This window comes from Polypterus senegalus, chromosome 5, assembly GCF_016835505.1.
Source record: "Polypterus senegalus isolate Bchr_013 chromosome 5, ASM1683550v1, whole genome shotgun sequence".
In the NCBI taxonomy this organism is placed as follows: domain Eukaryota; kingdom Metazoa; phylum Chordata; class Cladistia; order Polypteriformes; family Polypteridae; genus Polypterus; species Polypterus senegalus.
The window spans coordinates 66,473,452-66,481,819 of NC_053158.1; positions in this window are offsets into that span (position 1 = coordinate 66,473,452).

An 8,368-nucleotide genomic window follows, 5' to 3' on the forward strand; every position below is an offset into this window, starting at 1 on the left:
CCGGAGTGCTTCCGGGGATGCAGCCGGTCACTTCTGCCACACTGGGGCGTGTATGTGGAAGATTGCCGGGAAACACCTGGAGCACATCCGGGTAATTATAAAAGAGGCCGCCTCCCTTCATTGAATGGCAAGAGTCAGGAGTGGAGTGGACGGAGCTCTGGAGGAGAGAAAGAAGCGGCCTGAAGAACTGAGGCACTGTGTTGTGGCCAGGACTTTTGGGGACTGTGGGGTTTGTGTGGCACTTTTGTAAATATGGCACTTCGTAATAAACATGTTGTGGGTGACATTGACGTGTCTGCCTGTCTGTGTCCAGGCCAGCTTCCACAACAGTCATATAAATACAATCATACTCAGAATGCATGTCTTCAAGATTGAGGAGGAAACAAGGCAACCGAAAAGAGAATTCTTAAATATACCGTCATGGCCTGCAAACTCCATACAGTGAGAAAAATGGCTGGGAATCGAACCAAAATTACTGAGGAATAGGCCCTACTGTAATGTAGAACTGTGTTTCTCAACCACGGGTTGTGCAGCGGGCTGCCAGCAGTGGGTTGTGAGTTCCTATTATTTATAATGATAGTGGGTTGCAAGTGGAATTAAATGTGACGATCATGGTTGATTCACCAGTTCCCTAAGGTGGACCCTCCAGCCTTGGTGTGTCACAAAGACACTTTCATGGGAAAAAGTGGGTTGTGACACAAAGGATGACAAACATCTATGTAGAACATAGTTTCAGCAAGGCAGTTTTTATTGTGAGTAATTAAATAAACTTAGGCTTAATTGTTCAACTTAAAATAGTTGTAGCTTACAATTAGTTTTTTCTGTATGTTGTCCTGGGCCAAAACAGCATTGAGAACAGTCATATTATGGGACATGTGGACTAGCTCAGATTTGCTTAGTCACTGGTTTTTAACTTAATGCAGCCTTCTGTAGCTTTGTTTAAGCATGCATTTTCCTCATTTGTTAACAATGTGACATGAGGTTATTACGTAACAGTGCATACAATAAAGTATTCATGCAGAATAATGCTTTAATTACTAAGGTAGGTCCATACACCCAATGTACATCACAACTAATTTTTTTTTTATGTTTAGGACATTTGAAAACAAAACCTGAAATTAGTAGCTCATGCAGAAAGTACATTATTAGTAATGCTGTGCACAGCATGTAATAAAAAACAAAATGCAACTTGTTGATTTTTCATTCATTCAGTGGTTTCTCTTTTTTAATATGTGGCTACTCATTTTTCTGTATTACTAGACACTGCAAGAAGAAATTTCACTTTTATCTTTCAGCATGCACTACATTAGTGGTTTTGAGATTTACACAGAAAAGAACACAGGAGGAGCTGCATCTTACCAGAGCAATAATTGCAATCACAAATGTAAATGTTTGTCTTCATTTAATGATGCCACTGTTGTTTTCAAAGTTATTTTAATAATTTATTTTAAATTAATTACAAATTAGAAAACCTCTCCTGGTGCTGCACTATGATACTGAATGTGACATATTGTGGCAATGCTATTGTTCTACTGCAAAACAATACACCAGAACTTCAGATGACAATGGAGACCAGAAGATGATAATAATATGAAAGTCAAAGCGCTTGAAGGGAACAAAATCCAGAAGACCTATCATAGTCAAGTGATACTTCCAAAATGCAAACCAAAACTTGTAGCAGAAAAACAAATTTCAAAGTTTTTACCATTTATTAATAGAAACAAACACTACATTACTAGCTATTTGAGAAGGTTTTACCTAGACAAAGTATCATATGTGACGCCGACCCCAGTAGTGAGTCTAGGGATTCTAGTGCCCTCCAACTCTCCGTGCCCCAAACCCCAACATTGTAAAATTTATTATCATTTTTTTAGCACAAAGTCTACATTTTTTAATACCTTTCTATTTGTTTTTGCAATCAATAAAAAATTGATCACAAAAAAAGATCAACAGGAAGAATTTAACACAAATCCCTTACTTTAATTTTGTGAAAAACATTATACCCATACAACAAACACAATAAATATGACATATATATAGAAAATAGACAACAATAACAGAAAATTAAAAAAATCTAAATCAGTAGAAAAGTAAATAAAATGTAAAATATCTGTAAGATGCACATAAATGTAAAAAATGAATACAAATTGCACATCATAATATTTATAAAGTAAATTAAAAAGTGCATATAATACAAATTTAAAAAACTGAAAACTTGTTCATAAGGGTATTACTGTAACTTTCACATCTGGGCTTTGTGCCCTTTGGCAACAGCAAATGCAGCCACTGTTTCCTCCAGGTCCAAAGACCATCAAACACTGCTCTACTGAAATTAGAGCTAGGGTTGAAAGCCTTGTCTGGCACATAACAGATCTCAAGTAAGATTGAATCATCTTTAAAGATGAAATCTTTACTCACTGGAGGCAACAGTAATAGAAAGAGTTGAGGGAGATGTAGTGCTATACTTAAATTTCCAGATTGATCCAGCAACAGTTCACTATATATGTAAGTAAGCATGTCACTTGGACAGGTAGATGCATGATCAGGAAAAGTATGGACAGCAGCACCTAATTTCTAAACTCGGATGCCTTCACCCCTTTATTGGTGGATTATTGCTGTTTGGAATTCTAACATTCCGCCACACAGAATTATCAATTTTGTGCAGTTTGTTGTTCTTAGTGTTCGAGTGTCGGTTCTGGGTTCAATTTGCTGACCGGGTACTACGTTTTGACTTATTAACATGGTCATACTTATTTGAATTAACATCACAGATTCCCTACTATTATTGTTGTCCTGCCTCTTATTTCCACCTTTTCCATTTTTTTCCACTATTTCGTTCCAGACATATACTGTAAATCCTCGTCATGATTTATGAAAAAGGCACTGATTACATTTAACTTTACTAAAAAAAGTTCATCACAAACCTTGGGACTCTCCATTGGGATAAATCCTGCTGTGTGGTTATAGTGTGTTGATGTTTTACTTTAAGGAGAATTGCCACAGATTTGTCATTGCAGTGAGTACCTAATTAAATAGACACTCTTGGAGGGTGCCCAAGCAATTGCTTGCCTTGCCTATTCTGTCACTATGACTATGGTTGTCCTTTACATTGTCAATATAGTGACTTCATAGCATAAATTCCAATTGTCATCCCTCTAAGCTAATGTCACTGTGCCAGAGAAACAGCTTTTTAAATGACCTTAAAATAAGATGATATTGTAACCCTTGCGTCCATCCATCCTCCTCACTCATGATTTTCTGTTACAGTTTCTGGAGACAACAACCTAGATGCTACCAAGCACTTGGCAGGAATCAGTTTTGGACTGAACAACCTTTTCATCTCAAGGCGCAGTCACATAAACATAGCCATGTTTTGTCATAGTTGGTCAACTGGATGACACAAATTAATCAAAATGCATGACTTTCAGCTTTAGCAGGAAACAAGGCGACCAAAAATAAAATTCTTTAATACCCAGAGATGGCCTGTAAACTCCATACAGTCAGTTACAGAGTGGGGAATTGAAGTGACTAAGCCACAGGCTTAACTGAAATATAGCTTAAATATATTTTGCACCGTGGAGTTTAAATTGTCCATAATTATAAAAATTTAGACCTAAACATTCAACTTAAAGAGGCAGAGCTTATATTTTATTATTGTATAATGTCCTAGGTCTAAATAGCATTGAATATAGTTATACTATTGGATGAATGGACTAGGTCAGATTTTCTTGGCCAATCTAATGCATGTTATCAAATTAATGCAACTTTCTGTAATACTAAATTTTACTTCAAGAGAACATTTTCCTCATTTGCCAACAACATGACATGAGGTGTGTCACAAAGACACTTTCATGGGAAAAAATGGGTTGTGACACAAGAAAGGATGACAAAAATTAATGTAATATTTTGAACAAGGCAGTTTTTATTGTCAATAATTATATAAACGTAGGCCTAAAGGTTCAACTTAAAGAATTAGGAGCTTACATTTTGTTACTTCTGTATATTGCCCTGAGACAAAACAACATTGAATATAGTCATATTATGGAACGTGTAGACTAGCTCAGATTTGCTTAGTCACTCTAATACTCGTTTTTAACTTACAAATAACTTAAAATACATCCTTCTGTAGCTTTATTTAAGCACATGTTTTCCTCATTTGCTAACAACGTGACATGAGGTTATTACATAACAACGCCTCTAATAAGGTATTCATGCAGAATAATGCTTCAAATTACTGAGGTAGGTTCATACACCCAATTTAGATCACAACTATTTTTTTTTTCTTTTTTTATCTTTAGGACATCTGAAAACAAAATCTGAAATTAGTACCTTAGGCAGAATGTACAGTATTAGTAATGTTCTGCACAAAATGCAACTAGTTGATTTATCATTCATTCAATGTTTTCTCTTTTTATTTAATATGTGGCTACTCATTTTCTGTATGACTAGACAGTGCAATATATGATCATGAAATCGTGTAGAAAACACGGTTAGCCTGAATCAAAATAAAAAGAAAACACTTAAGCAGTTCATAGTTGACCAACTGTGAACCTCACCCCTTGAGGACGGCATGTTCAGATTGGCATTGAGAAGGAATATGCAGAAGTCAAGATGAACGATAAGGCTAAGGATATTAAACCTGAACCCTTTTAGAATTTCAGCTAATGTTGAGCACCTCACTGGACAATTTTTCCTCCTGTGTAATATTAGAATACACAAGTAGACAATGGGAACTTTCCCTTCCTGTGTTGTATTAATATGAAGTTATTTTCCTCAAATGTATGTCATTCTGGAATTTTTAATTTTCTTCTTCTACTGTACTTTCTGCTTTATCCTGTTCCATTAGATGGAATTAGCCATGTTCTGTTCAGCAGTCTCTCTCGCTTCAGTTAATTTTTCTGTTTTAGCAGGACTTTTTTTTCTTGTCATTTCACTTTAATTCTTTGTTTTTATTTTAACTTGTGCAACCTTACAATCTTTTGGATGCTGTGTTATATAAGGTTTATGTAATGATGCGTACAGTGCGAGGACGTGCGGTCTGGGGAGGCAGGTGAGGTCATCAAGACAAGTAAAAAAACTAATAATGATAACATATAAGAAAAGTGTCCACTGGTCTGTGCTATAAATTTGTTTTCTGTATGATTCCAATAATTTTGATTATTTTTATAGTCAAAATTCACCGATTTCGCAAATTTCCTGTTCAAATACATAGGAGAAATGCGAGGTGCAGCAGTGATGAGCAGAGCCTTACCTCGGACTGCACTCTCCCTCACACATGGAGTTGATGCATGCAATTGGCGTGTGCCTGTTGCTGTCTCTTTGTATGTTGCCAATTTAATGTATGCAGACATGTTTATTATACACCCTGTCTTTCCAAGGTCTGGCTAACATCTTTAATGAATGTGTGTGATATATTTAGTCTTGCTGATCGGATGTAAAACCATAGTGAAAAGGCACAAGGTGAGGCAGACACACCAAAGGGTGGGTCTAGCAAGTGCTCGTTGCTGCTGCTGCAAGCACCAATAAGTTAGCGATATCAGAAAGTCAAGTGCACTGCAGTGGTCTGTTTGTTTTTATTATTTGTTCCAACTGACTGCCGAAATGGAAGATTTAGACTTTTAAAACTAAAGGAAAATAAGGAGGACTTTTACAAGAAAGTGACAGAGATTTTCATGGAGAAGGTTAAGTGTATGGACTTCATTTACAAATAAAGATAAGACCATAAACAATTTTCAATTTTATAAAAATAAAATGGGATCAGACTAAGAAAAAAGAATCCAATATTTAAAAACTAAATTTTGACCTTAAATAAAATAATCTTTTGTTTTTCTTATCCTTTTGTTGAACAGTCTGTATTAAAATTGATTAACGTATCAGAATTAAATGCTTTTAAAAACAACTAAATATTTCAATTAAGGTCAAAATTGATGTCCATTTTTCTTTGTATACCTCTCAATACTTTCATTTGTATTGAATGAGTATTTTGGAATTGCAGTGGCAAATTTAGAACACATGGAGGGTGCAGAGCAAATGGGCTCTCTCTGCTCTCTCTCCCCTCTATAAAGGTAATGTTCTTTCTAAATATGTACCTTACCTATCTGTGTGTAAAGAATGCTGATGAGAAGTGAAACATAACCAGTAGTCAATGTGCATGCTGGCTTCCAAATGAAACGTGAATAAGCTACTGCTTTGGATTCATATATTTGTAAATCTTTTTTTTATATAATTTTATTGATATCACACAACATTCCATACAAATAGATCGATTTTACAAGAATAGGATTGAAAACAAATCAACCTCCATCCCTGAGAAAGAGAGCATGGGCAGCAGAATAAAACTTAAACCTAGTAAAAATAAGAAAATAGATAAATTAATAAGTGAATATAGATAAATGAAGAAGAAAAAGAAATGGTGAGAGAATCTGCTTCCTCAATGCTTTAAAAGCTTATTCAAAAATGTTATTGATTAAATCCTGCCAGGTTTTGAAAAATTTCTGCACAGATCCTCTAAGTGAGAATTAGATTTTTTCCAATTTCAAATAATATATAACATCAGTTACCAACTGACTTAAAAGAGGAGAGTTAGGATTCTACCAGTTTAATAAGATAATTCTCCATGCCAATAGTGTAGTAAAGGCAATCACAGTTTGTTTGTCCTTTTCCACTTTAAGTCCATCTGGAAGAACACCAAACACAGCTGTTAATGGGTTAGGAGGTATTGTGACACCAAGGCTGTCTGAAAAGCATTTAAAGATTTTGGTCCAGAATGATGTTAATTTGGTGCAGGCCCAAAACATGTGATCCAGTGAGGCTGGAGCATGATTGTAGCGTTCACAGGTTGGATCTTGCCCTGGAAAAATTTTGGACAGTTGTGCTCCATATATAATTTTGAGTTGAATAATTGTATGCTTTGTGTATATGGACCTCAAGTGAATTCTCTGCATTGCTACCTTCCATTCGTTTTCTGAGATGTTGAGTGAGAGATCCTTTTCCCACTGTCCTCTGGGATCTTTGAAAGGGAGAGACTGTAAAATGGTTTTATATGTTGCAGAAATGCTGTCCTTGAAACCATCTGTTTGTAAATCTAACTCTGAAGGAGTCAGGGCCTCAGCAGCCATGAACCTCACCGCATGTCACTGGTGCAGTGAGTGTTGCCATAAAGAATGAAGGGTGGCTCCAAACCAGATACATTTTCAATTAGAGAAAAATTACTTTTTATTTCAAATACAAGCATACTTTTTATGATGAAGTGTTTATTAGCAAATCTTGTCATGGATGGTATTATAAAGTAAATAATTCATTCCAAATTTCATTATAAATAATCTAGCATTTAGGAATCAGCCAGAAATTGAGAAAAAGAGTTTACCATTAGGACACTGGAATGTCCAAATAGTGAAGTGGAAAGCTGTTGCTGAAAATGGGGCTTTGCATGCATATGTAAGTAATAAATTAAAAATCAGTCATTTAAAGCAGTCATAGCCAGTAGCAACATTAGTAATGTTTTGGGTATACAGTAGTTTTAAATCCATTTAATGGTACCTTTATAAAACAAAACAAAAAAAAAAAACATTCAAACTCTTTAAAACATTTTGAGTGAAGCTAAACTTTTAAACATTCATATATATCGACAGACTGTTAGTAAGGTGGCAGTTCCTCAAATAAAGAGACAGATGCTGGAGTAGGCTGCAGCACTCCATGAACCTGTGCTGAATATACAATTCAATTATTTTTGCGTAGTGTAGACTATTTTATTAATCAAGAACATCCAAGGAATGTATCTATTTTCTTTTTTTAGGTTTTGAGTTCTTTTTCATCTTGTTCATCATTCTCTTTATTGTTACATTGGTAATGTCTTGTGACCGTCACATGGCCATGACCATCATCATTTTGTGGTGTCTTTCTGCATATTGCAGTTATTCTGCTGATGGTCTCTATTACCATTGCTAGCCACATGATTCAGAGGCCACATGACATTTGAGCCTATCATGCTGTGCCTATTTAAAATGGTTCAGGAAGCACCAGATAAATACTAAAAAGAACCAAAAAACATTCTCATTCTTGTTAGAATAAGGATCTTTTGCTGCATTTCTTGATTGATTCATTGATTGATTGTTTTGTGTGTTTTTGTCTGCCTTTTTCAATTACCTAATTCTTGCCTGTTGCTGACTATTACGATTCAGACATAAATACATTTTTGTTTTTTTGTGCAAAATTTTTTCAGGTTTAATTGACAATTTTGAAAGTTTTGGGCACCACCGAATATTCCTGTATCGTTATGTTTTCATTAGCTACTGTCTCTAGGCATATAGTAGTTTAATTTTTTTGTTTTGTTACCAAATTTTTTTTGGCCAAAATAAGACAAATTGTT